At 35.2% G+C, this 21886-nt stretch overlaps 1 protein-coding gene across 1 annotated transcript in view; it reads right to left on the minus strand.

Moving 5' to 3' along the window:
* The window catches only part of fbxw7 (F-box and WD repeat domain containing 7), a 361272-nt gene that overhangs the window by 252993 nt on the left and 86393 nt on the right, over window positions 1-21886 (minus strand). The window contains exon 2 of the mRNA XM_039750255.1: window positions 8141-8200. The gene's annotated coding sequence lies outside the window, so the exon portion shown is untranslated. The remainder of the gene's footprint in view (window positions 1-8140; window positions 8201-21886) is intronic.

The raw sequence follows: 21886 nt of genomic DNA on the forward strand, positions 1-21886 counted from the left end.
GGAGTGGTTTGAAGACTCTGCCTTTGAGTGTAACCTGCTAACATAAATCAAAAAACTTTTCTTTATGCAGGGATTACTTGTCCAAATGGTCTCATTCTCCTCAAGCACAAAATGTATGCATGCATTTCAAGCTCCTATGCTCCAATACTTACGCTGTGCCCTTTTTCTTTAATTTATTGCCTTTTTGAGCTCAATCATTTAGATATGTTTATAACTGGAAAAGGGAAAGTGACATAGCTACTTCCACAAATTCTGTGCGGTGATAGCATTCAATAATCAAATGACCGTAAGCGTAAGCTATATTTTTCAATGTTATATTAAACTCCACTCACTTATTTATTGCACAAACTCACACAAAATTCAAAAGTAAAAACAATAAGTCTAATTTTACAAAGCACCAAAGCTAGATAGACATTTATCACAATTGATTGTACTTGTTTTTATACAGAATGTTTCAGTTAGCACAATTACAGAAATCAGGAAAGTAACTTTACCATACATGTGTAAGTGAGGCTGACAGTGTAATCTATCGTTGGACTCCACTTTCCAACTGCATCATAGACTCACCATGTCAACGTGTTAGAGTCATTTATTTAATCTGCCTTCCAAATGTTACTGTTGCCAGGGGGTGTGTATGTGGAAGCCTCCGTAACATATCCTGTGTTTGCTCATTTCTCTCCTTTTCTAATGTCCATGCTTTTCTCACATCCCATATTGATTATTGTGACTCGCTGCTGGCAGGTGCCCGTTCTAATCTTATATCACAGTTCCAATTGATTCAAAACTCTGCTGCAAGAGTCCTTGTGAGCACATCACACCCATCCTGCTTCGCCTTCATTGGCTCCCTGTGTCTTACAGGATTGAATATAAAATTCTATTAATAACGTACAAAGCTTTAAATGGCCTTGCACCAGACTACATCAGTGACCTTCTAAATCACTATGCTCCTCTTCGCCTACTAAGGTCCTCTGATTCTGGTAATCTTGTTGTGCCTCACACTAACCTGCACTCTGTGGGTGACAGGGCCTCCAGCTCCATAGTACCCAGACTTTGGAATTATATCCCGAAATTAATTTGATCAGCTGACTGATTCCATTCATTCTTTTAAAAAACAACTTAAAACTCATCAATTTAGGAAGGCGTTTAACTTAACATTCGGCCCTTTATTTTAGTTTACCTCTGTCCAGGTGCTCAGGATAATTTGTGTGCCTGTTATATCACAAATTAGGTTTTTTGTTAGGTTTGTCTTTTGGTATTGAATTTAGTATTTTACTCTGATTTATTGTCCTTTATTCTATGTAATGCTTTGTTATCTGTTTGATTGTTCTATTCAGGAAAACATTTGTTACATATATGCTGCTGTTTTTTTTCTAAGACTCTGTGAACCGCCCTGAGCATGGGAAAGGCGCTATATAAATAAAATGTATTATTAGATAGATAGATACTTTATTAATCCCAAAGGGAAATTCACATAATCCAGCAGCAGTATATGGATACAAAAAAAAACAATATTAAATTAAATATAAATAAAAATGCATGTAAAAGCAGAAAATAACTTTGAATAATGTTAGCATTTACTCCCCCGGGGTGAAATTGAAGAGTCGCATAGCGTGGGGGAGGAACGATCTCCTCAGTCTGTCAGTGGAGCGAGCAAGACGGTGACAAAAGTCTGTCACTGAAGCTACTCCTCTGCCTGGAGATGACACTGTTCAGTGGATGAAGTGGATTCTCCATGATTGACAGGAGCCTGCTCAGCGCCCATTGCTCTGCCACGGATGTCAAACTGTCCAGCTTCACTACAATAGAGCCTGCCTTCTTAACAAGTTTGTCCAGGCGTGAGGCGTCTTTCATCTTTATGCTGCCTCCCCAGCACACCACCGCGTAGAAGAGGGCACTCGCCACAACCGTCTGGTAGAACATCTGCACCATCTTACTGCAGATGTTGAAGGACGCCAACCTTCTAAGAAAGTATAGTCGGCTCTGAACTTTCTTACACAGAGCATCAGCAGTCCAGTCCAATTTGTCATCCAGCTGCACTCCCAGGTATTTATAGGTCTGCACCCTATGCAAAGTCACCGCTGATGATCACAGGGTCCATGAGGGACCTGGGCCTCCTAAAATCCACCACCAGCTCCTTGGTCTTGCTGGTGTTAAGGTGTAAGTGGTTTGAGTCGCATAATTATCATTATATCCAAACTTTAAAAGTTCCCTTTAGTAAAGCTATCCACCTCATAACCTGTTACAGTCATCCCATTCAGCCTGGCTATTAACCTGGTACTATCTTTTAGTCGATAAGCTGCTGAAGTGCAACCACATGGCTAAAGTTTAGTCCCCACCACCAGAAAGCAAACTTGAACAAGTCACTGCAACTGCAAGAGAGCCTGTTACAAGAAAAAAACATAGCATCAAGTGTAAAATGATTTTGTATTGTACAAATCAGCTAAAAGTTTCAATGAAATAAAGTGATAAGGCTTTGGGCACAGAGTAAGAGACTAAAGAACTAGAAGGAACCCACATAAGCAACAGAGCTGAGCGGCCAAGCAGCTTTACAGCAGGTCCTCAAACATGTTCTGCCTGAAAGCACATACCAACATGTGACAACATGAATTGGGTTACTTATTTTAATATACTTCATGTACTATAATGAAACTATCATTGGCACACCATTCTATATTTTTGTCCTTAAATAGAATATCCTATTGTGTTGCAGGAAAAAAGGAGTAAAGCAGACATACTGCCACTTCCCATTCCCGTCAACTACAATGCAAATCAGACAAAAAGCAGGAGTTGTCTGCACTGAAGCATATACACACATACACACACACAGACACAGCCTGGAAGGGAAATGCATTTATTTTCATTTCTTACAGGGAACAGGCAACTGAAGTGGAAATATTTAAGCCTAAAACCGCTGGCACTTGTCTGCAAGGCTCTGTTATTTGATGTCTTTTTATATTCCTATATTTTATTTCAAAGCATAGAACAACCCGTTCATTTCTTTAAATCCAACGCACAAAGTAGGAAAACAAAAGCTTCTCAAAAAAGTTATTGCAAGAGGGAATAGACAAATACCATCTGAAATATAAAGACAAATGGCGTAACTGTTAACATTCCTAGAATTTGTAACAGAACTCCCTGAATCCCAATTTATAACACAACATTGTTTCAGCCAGGCCACCGTTCTTTTTTGTATTATCTTTTTTCTGTGTGCAGTCTAGCTCTATTTCTTATGTCCTTGTAGCTTTAAAAAATGATGCTATTTTCATTTTTTATAATTACTATAGTGCATCAGGATCATGAGCAATTCTTACCGCTCAATAGTGCTGTCTCAGTACTATATCCTATTACATTTAATTCATAAAACTAGGAAACAGCTAAATGTTTTATAAGCCATTTCACTTTCATTCAGCTAAAATTCCTCACTGCTGAGCTATGCAGCCAGGAAGCAAGTCTATTCCCAATTCCTTGTAGGCCAGTCTCAATGAATTATGCAGCAGAGCACAAGGAAGATGGAAAAAAGACAACATTTAAATAAAAAATAACTATGTTTAATGAGGTCTACAAACCGTGTTTTTGTTTAAAGAAAAAATCAGTAATAACCTTTGCACGATAAATTGAATGTGTGTATATAAACTGCAAACAAAGCTGGATGGGAGGACGGTAGAGTAAGACTTTAAATAAAGACAGTTCTTTACAACAAAGCTGAAAGTAACACTGCCTCACATACTCAAACTCAGTATCAACTGATTCCTCTCATTCAGCTTTTCGGTGTTAGAAAAACAAGGTCAAAAAAGACCTCCTGAATGAGGAGGAGGCCAAAAAATGATTATACAATTCAGTTGTCCTTTGCTTAATTAACTGTACATTTATTTATTAAGACAAGCTGCACAACAAAACTGAAAAAAACTAAAGCTCTAGAGCCCCTAAAAACAGAGTATGCTAATGCATTTCCCAATGACTACGACATACAGAAGCCGAGGGCTGCTCTATTAGGTGAAAATCAATTAACAAGAAACTGTTGAATTATCTGGGACATAGATAATGCAGACTTCAGTAAGAATATTAAACTTTGCATGGCTCACAAATACAAACAAAGCAAGAGGAGTAATGCTGAACAATTGACAGTGACAAAAAGCATAGAAGCACACTGATGATCAGTCAAGCAATCAAGGGCATAGTGTAAAGAGGTAGCTGGCCATGCTGCCAGGACACCAAGCACCTACTTTATAAACAGCTAAAGGACCTTTGGCTTATAAGGCAAGTAAATAATTTTCCTTTTTCTTACCAGAAAAACTTTTAACCATTCCTCCTATCACCAAACTATATGGGATATAATATCATTGCTCAAGCAGTGTCAACACACAAAGTTGGTTGGCATAATTTACACTTTCAGTTTCCCTTTTTACTTATTCACCATTTTTGTGCTTTGTTGCTTGATAAAGGTATGCAAAAATCCTAAAACACCACATTTTTGACAAATAAGTATATATCATTTGCAAGCAGAATTGAGATCATCATTACCACAGGTTTAAGAGCCATTTTCCAAAATTACCCATCTGCCCTCAAATTTTTTCCCTCTACAATCCCGGGTTATCTTCTACAGTGAGACCCATTCTTTTAGCTTCATCGGACACCACCTCCAACCACATCACCTTTCATCTCCCTTTGTACTTCATCCCCTCCACTTTATCTTTATGTACCTCTTCAACCAACCATCGTCTGTCTTTTCTGGCACATGCTCAAACCATAATAAGCTGTTGCTCCTCAGCACAATATCTCCACACTAGGTCATCTTCTCACGCTGTTACCCTCAATATATCCACCCTATTGTTCGCATCTCTGTTCTTTCCAGTTTTGCTTCATGTTATACTTTCATCTGGCATGTCTGATTTGCACAGAGCATGCTACTCCTCACAGTTTTCATAAGCTTTACCCTCAATGCCAAATTGCAATAAAGAATCAAGAAGTCTTCTCAAATAACTAATGTAGGTATAACCTATCCATATTTCCTTTTCATTATTCCTTTTTAATATATATTGGAGGAATGCAAAAATAAGCAATCAAAGAAAAACTAATACAAGTCTTCAGCCCAACATCATTGTCTGTGTATGAACAGCAGGTTTACTTCAAAATATAAAAGGCTTTTCTTGACAAGGATTTAAAAGGTTAATTTTAATATGGTCCCATAAACATCTATGTTAAAAAAAAAACAGTTGGACACATGATATGAACTTCTACCCAGTATTCTGCATATTGTAATATTATGTTCCATTGAATGCCACATTCTAAAGAGAGTGATGGGTGGATGGATGAATGAATGACAATTATAGAATAGTACTAGTACCATTTTCTGAGTAATTCACCTTAATAAAATGACAAGTGCCTGCTGTGTGTGTATCTGCGTGTTCATCTGGTTGCTATGTCTCTGTTATGTGCAACTTGGAATAGGACTTGTAAAAGAAGTGCTAATGTCTGTGATGCACCAAGAATTTGTCCATTTTAGAGAAGAAACAAAAAAAAAATAAGGAAATTACACAGAGCAAGCACCACTACATACTGCTATATGAAGAAAAATAATTTATAAAGCAAAACACCACTTGTCACTACACAGAGTACAGTAGAGGTCATTTATTTATTGTCAAAGAATAACTAAACTACTGTTAACTTTTATTTTGTAGACTAAAGAAACAGTTCTGTTTCTAACTTACCATACATTCAAAATGCTATAATAAAAACATAACCCATCCAAATCCTGTTCGTTGGTCTTTATGTTGGTTTCTAGCTTGGTCTAGAACCAATTTCAAAATCTATCTGTCAAAACTTTAAAATCTTTAAATACTTTAGGCTCCCTTTAATAAAATATACTAATGAATACACTTCATGACCAAAAGCAGCAAGGCTTTTAAAATTCTAAGGATAGCTTGTAACTACTATATGTGGTCAAGCCATTATTTTAAAGGACTCCAGACTATGGATGGATCAGCCTGCCAGTGTAATGGATATTTCTCACCACCATTATTCTTGGCATTTTAATGTAGCTTAAAACGTTCTGAATGCAAATTTCTCATAATTCTTTGGAGTAACAGGTTTTTTAAATTAAATTCAAACTTACAAGTCACACCTTCTACTACACTATTCTCCAAAGGTCTTACTGAGCGTCATACATACAAGTCATATAGGTACACAATTCCACACATTGTTCTCTTAGCACACTTGCAATGTGCATTAAAGAAATTCTAATATTTTGTAACAAGGCAATTTTGACCATTTTGATCTTTAGTTTGTAAGCATTTTTCCCCATGACTGAGTAAATAACGTTCAGCAAAACATAATTACATTGCTGGAGTTTTAATTACTAAATGAACACAGTTACATATATAATTACTACAAATTACAACAGATGCAGAAGGTCATAACATGTACTTAATTTAATCACTGTGTAAATTTTATTTTTCTCAACTTGAAAAAGCAAGGACTGCTTTAGCAGGATTATACATAAAATTGGTAAAAGCTATAGCAAGTAAATCCAGAAGTTTCCCTTGTTTACTAAACAAAGATAAAAGCAGATCACAGACTGGATCACCATGTGCCTATGACAAGCCAAAGTAAATACTGTATCTGCTTCGAAACAGAACTCAAAACAGAGCTGAACACCACTGTAAAAAGGGCCTTCTTGGGTTGGACCTAAAGCATTTATGAAGAAGGCCATCACAGAGGTATAGGTACACACAAACACTGTCATAAGCTATAAGGAGACATTAAAAAAAAAACCACCATATTAAGTTTGTGTATACACCAGAACCTTTGCTCCAAGTGTTTACACAGTCTAGTTTCAAGTTAAACAACATTTACTAGTAGCCCAACACCAACTGAAGATGCAATAATGGCCAACTGGGTGTGTTTACGTTTAACTGCAAGGCCTGTTTATGAAACACGTCATCTAACATTCAGCTTATGTGTCTTTTGGACGCAGAGCAGTGTGTTCTTATTACTATGTAATAGAGACCAGCAAAAGTTTTAAAATATGTTGTGAAATGAAACACTTAAATAGAAAACTAACTGCCTTAGAGGGAGAGAATAAAGCAAGTTACAAATCAAGCCAATATATGTCTAATATGAAAGAACAGTAAAGTTCATTTACAGGATTGGGGCATATTTCAATTTTCAGGTGTCAGGGTTTTTTTTTTTTTTTTAAAGAAAATAATATCTTAAGCATAATGTGTCAGAAAACTGGTATATTTAGGACATGGATGCACATAAGATCATGTTAAATATGGAAAATTTGAAACAAACAGTACATTGCATACATTTCATGCAGAGAAACAATTTCAAAACAAATCTGTTAGTGCTCACAGTACACCAAGAAATCCATTATCTAAACTTGACAGAAAACCTAAATAAAATGAGGAATATTCAAAACAAACCAAGCTTTAATAGAATACCTTTTATTGAATAGAATGCCTTTAATAAGTACTGATAAAAAAAATGCATACTGAGGTAATGCAATAGGTGGTTTAATTAGGGCTGCTAACGAAATAATACATTGTTTTTTACTGCTGAAGTCAGAATTTTACATACACGTGGGGTGAATTCTATAAAATTCACTTTATAAACCCTGCATGGATTTTATACTGGCAAACTATACATTTGGTAAATCATTTAAGACATCTACTTTGTGCAGAGCAAAAGTAATTTAAATGTACATGCTTCCGGGTGCTCCGGTTTCCTCCCACGGTCCAAAGACATGCAGGTTAGGTGCACTGGCGATCCTAAATTGTTCCAAGTGTGTGCTTGGTGTGTGTGTGCCCTACAGTGGGCTGGTGACCAGCCCGGGGTTTGTTTCTGCCTTGCGCCCTGTGCTGGCTGGGATTGGCTCCAGCTGCCCCCTGTGACCTTGTGTTAGGATATAGTGGGTTGGACAATCACTGTTTCCATTCTATGTAAAAAAAATATATATATACACTAGTTTGTGGAGGTTATTATTGAGACAAAGTATTTCAAAGAATGTGTTTTCTTAAAGCTACACTGAATTAAGTTTGTTCGTTTCTGTCTTTCAGCTGACACCGCTGGACCCCCCCCCCAAACAATAATTTAACAAGAATGTAACCACCAAAACAATGTCAGATAAACAAGCACTTACGAATAGTCAGGTCTCAACTTTTTCTTGTGGGGCAGACCAGCGCTCCTCTTGCAAACTAACCTGAAACAAGAAATGATTTATAAATTGAGACTGAGCCTGAGACACCTGAATAAGCATAATCACACATTTAAACCAAAATCAGCTTACATGTTTTTAACAATTTCTGATGTAAGCGTACTATACAGTATAATATTTAAGCCTTACATTTGCTGCCAACAGTTTTCAAATGCATACAGTAACAACAGTTTCATACACTTTATAGTTTATAGCAGCGTAATAAGAAAGCTGCTCATATTATGAGGTGGGTTGGGTTCTACCAGGAATCCAAACTTACTATAGCTCCTTTATCATCAACTGCAAACTTGTGCACTAAGACAAAAGCAAAGAGCTTTATTTTTCTATGGTTAAAAACATGATCAAAGCTGCAAAGCTTAATACACAACACCAACAGACACAAAACAATGCAGTTTACTGCTAAGTTTAGAGTAAGCCAGCGTTTCTCAACCTTTAAGTTTTTGCGACCCGAGTTTTTATAACACTTTTAATCGCACCCTCCCTAACATTTTTTTGAAATGTAGATGCACATTTTATTATACCTGCTTAACTTTTATCGACATTTATCTAACTCTGTATTTATTATTCTAGTATCAGAATGTAGTTTAAGTTAATTGTTTCAACAGATGTTTTTTTCATATTTTTGATTCTTGTTTTCTTTTTTTCACATCTTTGCGCACCCCTAGGAGAGGCCTGCCCCACAGGTTGAGAACCACTGGAGTAAACACTTCTGCACTCAGTCAGTCATAAGACAACTCTATGCACAGTTAACAGATCTCCCTTTAACTCGTTTTTAAAGTACTGTGTCTAAAACCCAAGCGTTTATGCTCTTACAGGTTTCCATCTCTCTTTGATCCTAACAAAGTTGCAACAGAGTCACTTTTCTCTTTTATAACGTAAAGTGAATTTACACTTTATTTTACTGCACCAAAAACCGTTGCATTCTACTCACATAAAATCACACTGGTGCTGTGTTTTGGGTACTGATTTCTGAAAAGTATATCAAATGAGTCGTTGCACGTTTTAATGAATGGAGCCTTCCTGTACTCAGGTATGATACACAAAAACATGATGAAAATGAAACAAATTTTCAGCTGCTGTAATCGGACATTAAGGTAAAAATTCTGTTTAAATGTTTACACGTTCTCAGTTGCGTATACTAAAAGTTTTTTTGGATATTACAATCCCTATTAGGAACCACATTTCAACTGCTCATATTTGTGATCTCATTGTTTCAGGCACTACACAGACCATAAGCAAGGATGGAAATGTAGGCTGACTGGTAAGTCTAAAGCTTCACGACCATAAACCTGTACAACATTTTCAAATAAATCCTGAATTGAAGTAGGGATGCATTCTTACAATAACTGTTTAGAAGAGTTGCCAATGAACATTTTGTATCAACTAGTTGTCCTGTAACATATTACATTTTTTACTACATTGGCCAAGAATAATGTTAAACACAAGACAGAGACAAAAATGTAAATTCAGTGGAAAGGTAGAAAACCAAAGCGGAGTCGTTTCTTCTTCACATTTTGTTAAAAAAAAAAAATCAGAGTATTGTGAGAAACTCATTTGGCATGGGAACACAACCATCATGTGAGAGCAACTGAGAAGAAAGCACACTGGCATAAGGGCAGAAAACGAGGGTAACCCAGCACAGTCAGCAGCCTACCAATGACTGGCTCTTTAGGGCTGGAATAAAATTTTAAGTGTGCTTTAGAGTTATTAGTACTGTTACTTTGGGAAATATTAAAAGGATAACTGTTCCTATTGACTGAGTGGTAAAATTCCTATCTTGTCATTAGATCATTTTATTTTACAATTACCAATTACGCCAACGGCTTGCTTGTTGTGCACATGATGTTCATTTGCAATCCAAATGCTCCGACACAGGCATATTTACAGTGTCTTCACATACGGTTGGCCACTCAAGTAGACTAAGAGAATGATTAAGCAAATTTTCTGGCAAACAAATGCACTCAAACATTTTTTTTTAAAGTAGCCAATTTAAGACATCCTCAGAAGGTGCTCTGGATACGGTTCACCTGTGGTTCATTTCAAGTTGATCTGTGCATTATACATACAACGTGGCCCACATTTTATTTATATAGCACCTTCCCATGCTCAAGGTGCTTTGTACTTTGCTTTTTACAAAGAACACCAAGCTAATCTGTAGCAGGTGCACTTTTGCTTCATTTAAAATGAACCAAGTAAAGCTCCTGTAAAACAAACATTACGAGGAAAAAAAAAACACCCTAAGTTTGTTAGCATAGTTAATAATATTATGACGCAGCCATGGAAACATTAATTTTGCAAGATCTAACTTCATTAACTTTTAAATTCTTACTGCACAGGTCTTGATTTGTGTAAATGGTTATTTTCCTAAATAAACTTACTTTTCATGAAAAACGTCAATTGTTTTTTTAATATTATTATTCTCACTGTGTAACTGGCAACTAACAAATGTCTGAAAATTAGGCCTGGGTGAAAATATAGATTTTTCCGATTAATCATTATTTTTCATTTAAACAATTCAACATCGATTTTTTAACTCTCAAGATTGATCTTGTGAATCTCTGAGTTACTATATGTAGATTTTTGCTTATCTTCATTTTTATCGTTTGATCCAGTAGATGTCACTGTTAAGGCTTTCTGAGGAAAAAGTACTTTACTATTTAACATAAAATGGTGTGTCCTCTTTAAATCAACATCTTTGACACTTAAATCAGATTTGTGAACTTACTATGGAGTCAAATGATGGGTCAGTACAGAACAACTCGATAAAAGTAAAGTATAAGAGTAGGCTAAATAAAATAAAAAAAAATTTTAAAAATAACAATCTATAGCAGTTTTACCTGTAGAGATAAGAGACCCTACACCGCTGCTGAAAATGAGGGGTTTCAACAAATACAGGTTTTTGAACTGCGGTATGCTATACCAACCAGAAAGCAACTGAGTGAAGCTATTGTACTTAGGTTTTATGAAGATCTTAAACAAAGCATTGTCACGTCTCTCAAGCCAGTGGAGAGATTATTCATTACTTGGAAAAGCTGAACATCCAGGACAGTGGATTACTATGTGACAAGCGCACATTAAAAATGACTAAGCATACTGTGGCGGATGTGTTGCAGACAAGAATGCTGCATGCCAGTCACAACAGAAGCAACCTTGCTGCCTACATACAGAGCCGCTGAGATGATTCGCTGCTGTTCCTAAAATCTTTCTAGCATTTCGAATGAGCTATGCCATTGCGCGACAAGTTTGTGTTCAGCCAAGTCCAAAAATTGTTGCTTCTCTTTAACCATGTGGCTAGCTTTACGGCTATGGTAGAAAAAGTTTGCAATGCACCTCACCTGGCAAAGCAAGACGGCAACTGTTGGAATTTTCAGGGCAGCCTGCAATACAACAGTGAGTGTGTGCTCAAAGCTGCCGACTTGAAGCAGCAACATAATAGCAGCGTTATCAGTCACGATGGTCGGTTCTTTTTCTTTTATGTTCCATTCATTCAATGCCACTGTCAACAAGCATCAGCTCTAGATTCTTGTTTTAAAACGCTTCCTTTTGCCTGACATTTTAAAGTCTGATTAATGTGGCTGCTACAGTTAGCAACTGATGATATGTGTAACTTGTAGAATTATAGAAAGACACAAATCATTACACTGTATGTTTAATTTTGACTAATTCCAGACTATTTTAAATGCCCAATAGGGAGAAAAATTTGGGTAACAGTTTAGGTGAAGGATGTCCACATGGAGATTTTTAACACATGAACAGGTTATTGAATAACATATCTTAAGAACATTTGATTATTTAACAACATTATTTGCAAGATGATACAGATGCTTAATAAAGTAGATTCCATTGCATTGTATTAAAACAAGGAGATTCCCATAATGTGTGGGCTTTGATGTGGCGCTACATATGTTAGCTAAATAACGGTGAATTTTGAATGAGTGCAGTACTGTGAAAAAGTTTTTGTTTTTTTTTTTAAATAAAGAGCAATATTTTGTTCCACATCTTCGAAATACTGATGTTAACTTAACTGTTCATTAATAATCAAGTATTTCTTGTTAAATGTCATTCCACGCTTATGTTATGAGAAAGTCACTATGTAGTCACCCTTCAGATAAAGTGTTACTGATTTTTGTCACATAACAATAATGTTCTCTATGCATGGTTAAGTAATTTCTAAAAAAAAAAAAAAAAGCCACCACTTCAAATTTCAGTGTACGCTAATTCAGTCAAGATAAAAATCAATATTGAATCAAATCAAGGCATTGTGAAACAGAACCAAATCAAATTGGAACATCAGTGCCAATACCCAGCACTACAGAAATACATAAATAAAATTCCAAATGACTGGACATTTAGTGGTATCTTGGTTCCCATTGGGGAAAAGCCACTCATCGTTGTGGTCGGCAGTTTCACCTTGGCCATGGTAAACCATCACAAGGCAAAACAGTTGTGACCTTTTCTCCTTCTGTACTGTTGTGATTCCCAACTCAGCATAGCACACTATTCAGACTTCACACAAACCATATTTGAGGAAAAACTGGCTTAAAGGATAAAATCGGTATTTAAGTCAAAGTTACTTCATCACAAAGAAGGCGGCATATATGCATTTGTCACATGAAATTGTGTTCTAAAGTTAAGCATTTTCTATAGGTTAAAAAAAAAGACACAGCTAACCCTCAAGTTTTATAATGGGACCAATGGGACACAGGACACTTGGAAAACAAAAACTTGAAAAATACCATTTACTTCCAGTACCAAAATTAATGAAATGCTGGTATCATACTTTTTTTAAATTTGGGTTTTTCTACATTCTTTCAGTACCGGTATACTGTGCAACACTAACAGACAGAGGACTAAAATTTGTCAGAAATACCACAAATCCACAGATTGATTCTGTGAAGAGTAAATAGTAAAGGCTGCTTTTAGTATACTAGAGTGGAGAACATTCCCATGCATTATGTTTCTTGATATCATGAGTTTCATTTGAATGGTAAAATGTAGCTGCCATTGATGCTATCAAGTGGGCATGGTTATAAAAAAAAAATCAGGAATATTTTAAGTACTTCTTTAAAAATCATACCTTGAAGAATTCAGGGTGCTCTGAAGGAAAAAGGGTACCACTATTCAGTACTAAATAACAGTACTGTACTTAATAAAAATGCCAGAGAGAATACAAGTAAGCATCACATAGAAAAAATTTGCTTTCAGGTTAAATTGGTTTATAAGCAATTAGCAGTGATGTGTGTTTGTCCTTGCCTGCGCCACCACCACCTACTCAAAGCATCATGATGCACCAATATTGATGGACTGAAAGCCAGAAGTCTACGTGACCATCATCATCAGGTCCTTCCATGAAAACCCTAAATACAAAGAGGACTGTTTGACTTATGTTAGGTAGATTGCCCAGAGGGGACTGGGCGGTCTCTTGGTCTGGAACCTAATTTTATTTTTTTCTCCAGCCTTGGGAGTTTTTTTTTTGTTTTTTCTGTCCACCCTGGCCATCGGACCTTACTTATTCTATGTTAATTAATGTTGACTTATGTTTATCTTTTATTGTGTCTTCTGTTTTTCTATTCATTTTGTAAAGCACTTTGAGCTACATTTTTTTGTATGAATATGTGCTATATAAATAAATGTTGATTGATTGTTCCATATATACCTGTATAAATGTAGCTACAATAAAACAGTATCCGAATATACAAACTACTTTGAATTATCCAAGACAAAACTACATTTCAGTACGCAAACATAAAAAAACAAGTTTGAGTCAAAACTATCTAAATTATAATTTGCTGAGAAAATGCTATATGACCTCAGATTATACAATTGCTTTTTCAGTAACACTCAGGCTGTCATGAAGCAGCACACAGCAGAGGCACAGCAAGCACTAGCATTAGAGATATTATAATGAGACTTTTTATTTATTTATTTTTTTTAGTTATGTATCTTTAATCAGCTGAACCAAGAGTAAAAAAAAAAAATGTCCTTAAAATGTACCTGAGCAGAAGTTATACATTAAAAAAGTGACATTCCACGTTTAGCTCAGTCATAATTCTCAGTGTAAAACAGGCAGATGAAGTCCTATTATAATGTGAACAAAACTAAAGTACTAAACTAAAAAGTCGCGGAAAGGAATTGATCCATTAACATGTACTGTATTGTATACTCTACATATTATTTACCCTAAACAACTTACAAATAACCAATACAGGAAAAATTGCTCCAACCACAAACCTAGACAGCTGAATGGATTCACCCCAAAGCCACTTAGTAAGTCAATTGAGGGTAATGAACTATAAACTATTTGTTTTTACAAATCGAGAATTAACTCCTACATTCTACACTTTAAAATTATTGTTCTTAAGGGAAAAAATAAACACCAAACTGCCATAACATAGCATATTATAAAATAGTGAAACTACTTTGTCTGTAAAGTTAAATTAGTGGACTGCTAGGGATACTAAATGATGCAAGTTGATGTTATGCAAACTTTAATGAAAATCATAGAGAAGGGTAAAATATCAAGTAATTGATGTGACTAACCTACACAGTACACAATTAACAAGCCTGAAATTCTATTCCTGGCCAAGAGGGAGTTTTGGGGGTTGACAGAAACATGCATTGAGTTTTTCACAATTGTACAATTACCTTTGACACGCCAAGTCAAATGTATGCTTCGGCTATAGCACTCAAAGCAGAGCTGAACAATGATTTTCACTTTGCACATCTGAAATCTTTGTGGGATGGTGAATTGTACCTGACCTTATCACAACTGGTGACTCACATTCATTTAAGGATAAAAACAAGCTGCTGCCACCTATCGCCTGCTCCTGCCAGCATCATCAGCACACCAATGACATGGCTGAAATCTCTATTAAATATTTTTACAGCATTGAGTAACATTCACTGTTATTTACCAGAACCATTCTAGAATATGAAAAATAAATCTTTAAAAGCAGTTAAGATTAGATGGGTTTTCTACAGTCCCACAAAAAACTTGCATGACTAATTTAGTTATGTCAGCAAGAATTGCGTAAAATTGCATTTGCCTAGCACTGCAACTTCAATGACATTGCAAGCTCACAAGCACATAGAAATATAGACTTAAACAGTTCTGCTTCAGCTTTTACATACACTATATCAAATATGCTAGGTTCTCTAGTCATTTTAAAACAGTGCAAACCTGACAGAAATAATCTTTATATAGTGCATTTCCCAGATTTAAAGTACTTCACAAATATTAAAAAATAGGAATGAAATCAAAGAAAGGTTTAAATAACACAGCATACAAATATCAGGTTTAAACACCAAATAAAAGATAAATAGAAGAAACACAAGAAAGGCAACATAAAAACACAAAATGTACCACATACACATTAAGCAGAACACAACACAAAGCAGTACTGAAAAGTACATTATCCGACCAAATAAACAACGGCATGATCCTGTTACTTTAAAGTACGTAGTTTAAACAGGTCTGCGAGTCTTTATTTTTGTCTTGGTCAAAATTACTCCTAAACAAAATGGCCCTGCTCTTTAAAGTGTTCCCTCACATGTGAGAGTTTTTCTAGGCGCATTCACTATAATGCTATCAAATATCAGTCCCCATCTCACATTTCAAATCAAAGTTGCCTTCCTACATATTCCGATCTTCGCCTCTATGTCTGGTCAAAGAATGTTTTTAAAAATGTGGCTTTTAAATTTGTTTGGCTATGGGAATATTTTTCCAGGTTAAAAAAACATTGAGAGATTAAGACACACACACACACACAGTTCCATAATTATTTTTAACTCTTTGATTCTGCCCATCATTATGCATATGCCCCCGCCCATGACACAGGTTTCTTTTAAATTTAAAAAGGGCCACAATTTACTGTTTAAAAAGAGCTTTCTTAGTATCTTTTTACAAAATTGAACATAACAAGCCTGAAGACTCCACCTCCACCATATTTAACTTTTGATTTTTTGTTATATTTGGGAGTCAGTAATAATCCCAAAATGTGTTCCCAAAAATAAAATATAATCTGAATAACAAATTTATGAACCATTTTACAGATCACAGATGGATTTCTTTTTGACCCTCAAATTGTTTTGCCAGCAGTTAGATATCCAACTACTGTACTGTTAAAGCTGAATAACGATGATGAAAAGAGTGACAGTGGGCTTATAGCACATTTCTGATTGTCTTAAAGTATGTTACCGTGGCTGTGAAATTAATTGCTTTCTGATGGATTTCCTAAAGATTTAATCAATTTATTTTGAACATGAAAAAAAACTGCAAAACTAGACCCTCAACTCTATCCAGCATGAAGATAATAATCAAAATTGGATGATTAGTTCCAAAGGTATTATGCACACAGGAAAACAGATGTGCATAACAATAACATAGGCATATTTTTCAAGGACGCATTCTAAAATAATTTGCTTTGGAAGAACATTTCTAATAAATTTCTTCATGTGATATCCCCTTGAAATAAATTTCATAATATGAAAAACATACAAATGACACAATTGAAGCATTTTTCTCTAAGTTATGAAAACCTTGTTGTTCAAAATGCCTAATGTTTCATTCTGTGCAGGTGTGTGTATGTGTGGACTGCAGCTGACTGGCTTCACACCAAAGGCATAATAGCCCCAGCGTGTACCCACTTCAGCACTCTGCCTCCAACTGGGAATAAGCAGTAATGAAAAACAGATGGGTACTGTAGAAATGCACTTTAATTTACTGACAACTACTTTAAAGCTGCTATCACAACCCACAGCTTCCCACTGACGATAGTGTACATTTAAATACAATTCAATATATTCATGTTTTTCAAAAGAGTACTGTGAATTCCAGGTGAAAAATTAGAATCACAACACAAATACAAATGTAGTCATCCCATAATTATATGGGAATGAAGTAACCACACTGCAAATTAAACATTGACAAATACACTATTTATTTATTTTACTATGCCCATTTTCCTGATAGAGGTCACTAAGGCAGTTAAGCAGCTTAACAGTGGAAAGGGCCACGGGGTGGATGAAATCCACCCTGAAATGCTGAAGGCTCTGGACACTGTTGGACTGGCATGGCTAACAATCCTGTTGAATGCTGTGTGGACATCAGGAGCCATGCATTTGGAGTGGCTGGGCCTTTCCATAGAGACAGGGTAACAAGTGCGGACATCGGAAAAAGTCTCGGAGTACAACCACTGACCCTCAGCATTGATAGGAGCCAACTGAGGTAGTTCAGGCATCTGATATGGATGCCTCCCTGTGGAGCTTTTATGGGGCACAGCCAGTTGGGAGGACACCCAGGGCACGCTGGGAGGATTATATCTCCCAGATAGCCCGAGTATACCTTGGGATCCCACAGTATGATTTAGCAAGTGTGGCTGGAGAAAAGGACATTTGGGCCTCACTGCTAAGACTGTTGCCCCCACGATGCGGCTTCAGGTAAGTGGTGGAAAATGGATGGATGGCATTGGTCTATTGGCATATTTTAAGCAAATCAAAATGAACTATGGTGTTTCTTAGGCTGAGCTCAGTAATGTTAATTCAGACTTGCGCTGTCAGTCTGTACATGAAGAGGCACTTGTAAGAGTCAATCTTAGAAAGTTAAAGTTTTGAGTTAAACTCATATTAATGTTTGCTTAATTTGAATAGAATATAAATTTGTTCCATAGCAATAGACAATGGTATAGTCTTTTCCCCCCTGTAAGTCAGTAAGAGATAGACCTTTCTTGCTATAACTGAGATACAGTGTGATAATTGAGTCAGTTGTTGTTTAGGACAGGTCCCAGTACACAGGGACTTGTAAGACCCATTTTCAACTCGGAAATGGGATAGGCATATAGTTTTCTGACTGTCGTCTAGAAATGGTTCAGAAGTGTTGTCATTTTGAAATGATTTAGAAACATTTGAAGCGATTTGCAACGATCTGAAATATAACAAGATTTAAGCTTTGAATAGAACTTTTCTAAACAAGAATTCTTCCTTTTTTTTTTTGCTATTTTAATTTTCTTCTTTGTATGAACTGTTTTACTTTGAATTTTAACTAAAACTCTAAAAAAAAAAAACGAAGATATTTTGTCTGTGGAATCATTTCAGTGCGTCAGGCTTTTGTTGAAGCCCATTCTTCAAATTAGAGATGCTGAAAAATGCAGCTACAGCACTATTTTAAAGTAAATAATGAAAAGTACAAGCCATTTGTAGACATCTTTATGAATGTTATTTGATAAACATAAAAAACACAATTACTGGTTGACTATGCAATTATGGATAAGGTACTACATTAAAACTCCTGTAGGCTGGCATTCAATACTCCACTAGTGACTGCGGGGCACATTGGCAAGAGGTTTTTTTTTTTTTAATTATGTCAAAAATACACAGTAACAAAAGCCAAGACCACAGTCATACATGATTTTCTTTGTTAACTGATAAAACACCAGAGAGAGATGGTAATCACTCCATTCTTTAACTTTTATCAAGTAAAATGAGCAGTCTGAAACTACAGGTAGACAGGTGAAAACCTGATGCTGGGAGATGCCACATTCTATTCATTCCAAAACTGTAGCTGTTCTGTAACTATATATATATATATATATATATATATATATATATATATATTTATATAGATATATATATATATATATATATAGATATATATATATATATATATATATATATAGATATATATATATATATATATATATATATATATATATATATATATATAGATATATATATATATAGATATATATAGATATATATATATATAGATAGAGAGAGAGAGAGAGATATATAGAGAGAGAGAGAGAGAGAGAGAGAGAGAGAGAGAGAGAGAGAGAGAGAGAGAGAGATTTTGTTCAAACTTTAAAGTTATTGTTGTATGTCTTCAATGTAAGGTCATAGTTGAGCAGTGATCATCTGTTTGAACAGAAACCCAGTAACTGGTACAAATGTTCAGAATTTTACAATTATTTAAAAAGAAAGACCCTGACTAGGTGTTACCTTTTACTTTCTCTTTTTAAAAAAAAATATTTTTTAACCTGAAAATATCAAGTTGCCAATTTCTGGGTCAACTATTGCTACTTCATCAAATATTAGAAACATTACCAGAGAGAAAACCTCTGACAAATGCTATAATAAAGAAAATTTGTTTAAATGTTTACATGTTAAGTATCTAAACAGATACATAGGATCTTCAATGCAGGACTTCTCAAAACTGATAAGCCATAGTTTAACAATTAATTAATGGACATATTGTCGGGTATTGTTGAGTTCTATTTATATTAATCAGTTTTAAATTGTTTTGTTTTCTTGCCTAAATGTACAGTTATTATGTAATTCTGTAAAGTCTGCATTTACAATACTCTGTGAAGTGCACTACTGTATACAAAAAAATTTAAAAAAACAAACTGAATTGAACATGCATTCCAGGCTGGTGCAGTATTGTGATATTTGCAGTAACACTGCATATATAGAAGCTCAATTAAATAAATGTGTATTTTGCAAGGTACACGCCCCTTGAAAAGCAGCTTATTTAATTTTAGGCTGAATGATAGTCCTAAAAATATCTAGACACTCTTTAAAACAGGTAACAGGAAACATGGACATTAGAGAAACATAGCACTTAGTTTGACTTTTAAGGCTAGTTTACCTTGGAACAAGTCACCACAACAAAAATCAAGTAAGAGTCTCTGGTACAAGACAAACATGGACAAGTTTACTGTCTGAGGCTCCCGTTTTATCTCTCCAGTTGTATTCAACTGGCTTGTTTCATAAAAAGAAAAGTTCTAAGACTGGATTTCTTGTAGACTTCCAAATAAGACAACATCAGGCATGATACCATAAAGACAAAGGACAACCTCAGTGTGGTAGCTGCTCCATTTCAATCACTTAATTCAGATATTACTCACAACATTTGACTAATAAAACATATATACTCTCTCTCTCTGCTTTATCATACAGTAATTTGTAGTCCTTCACCTGTAATCGTCTTCTGCTTTCTCTCTGCATGTTTACATTAACACGGCCTCATTATGTAGCTCAAAGTGCCTTATATACCCAAAACGCACTAAAACATTTGTATGTAAATGTATTAGTACTTATATTTCATGCACACAATGCATGAAGGCTCAGATGGCTATCCTGCAGTTTTATGAAACAAAATATACCAATAATAATAATTCTGCCAAATTAAGCCTATTGGTGTTTTTCCATTAATGGAACTTATACAAGATGAAAAATACAAGAGTTTTTCAGCTTTGGTTTCTTGAAGCTTAATGACAAATGTATTAAGCTCGAACCCACCTTTTAATTACAGGAAAAATTCCAAACACCTTAAACTTTCATCTGGCATGAACTGAGCTACACTGATTGATAAGCAATGCTACTGATGGATCAAAAATCACAATAAGTAGAGTGCACTTTGCCATTAAACCAGCACAACTCATCTTGAAGTTACAATATGATCCGTAATTATTAAATCCTAATGAGCTGGATTCTGCACATTAACACTATTAAAGAATGAGTTTAAAATTAAACTTATAAAAAAAAATAGATTGTCCTTGAAGATTAAAGAGTTTTCAACATGTTGCCCAACTGCTCAAAATTCAAGCTACCCTGAATACAATGTCAGCCATTTGTCTTCCTCACCTTCTACTCAGTTAAGTTAAATATTGTCAGAAGAATAAGAGACTTTATTTTTATTCAAGACTTGTAATTAAAAACTGTTCAGTAAGGCACAGAGAGGAGTTTTAAATGACAACTAACATTACCTTACCACAAATACCTACAGTGTAGAAAGGCTTAGAAAAGGACTTCTTAACCTTTTTTCTTGGCGTACCACCCTCAGGAATGGAAATATTTGAAAGTAATGTTTTTCCCAGTCTTAAATTGTTATGTATTGAACTCGTATTAGGTAAAACTAAGCATTATTATGTTATTTCTTTACCATCCCACCCCCAAATATCACATTTAGGGATAAATGACAAGGCATTACAGAGTGTTTGCTTGTGTCTTTAATACTTCTTAATTTCATTATATATTTTTTATTTACCCTTTAATGAATGTCAGTGTGGTTTGAAATAGAATAGAAACTAGCCAAACATTTTCACACTTCACAAAAACGTACAGTTTAATTTTGGGGGGCTGTATTTCCCCGAAGGGTAACAACAAACTCTGGGGGAGGGTATTTATTGACTTGGGGGAATTTTAACAAAGAGTCTATAAAGAGTAATGTGGTCATCATGGATTACCAGACCTATCTTACCTCGTGCGCAAACCAAATCTGTTTACTTGAAGTTTCTGTTGCCTACTGTCATAATTTTTTCTTTGAGTCCTTATTGTTTTTACTACATGTTGAACTCAAAATAAAATATTTTGATGACAAAAAAATCTAATTAATGGACAGATAGACACAAAACTGTAGCTCAATTACAGAATAACGAAACAGGTATATTATTATTTGGTTATTTCCAATTCCATTAACCGACAAAAGTTTTAACAATTACGTTTTTTTTTTTGCCTTCATTACCCAGCGGGATTTTTCTGTATCACAGACGACACTATTCCCAGATGGATGTGGAAATTATCCCACCCTTCTAGACAGAATTGTTTCTCGAGATAAAACCACAACTGCTATGGCTTCTCTGTCTCTCTCGCGCTGGGTTTCCATCTCTCTTT

Source organism: Polypterus senegalus, chromosome 4 (assembly GCF_016835505.1).
Source record: "Polypterus senegalus isolate Bchr_013 chromosome 4, ASM1683550v1, whole genome shotgun sequence".
Taxonomy (NCBI): domain Eukaryota; kingdom Metazoa; phylum Chordata; class Cladistia; order Polypteriformes; family Polypteridae; genus Polypterus; species Polypterus senegalus.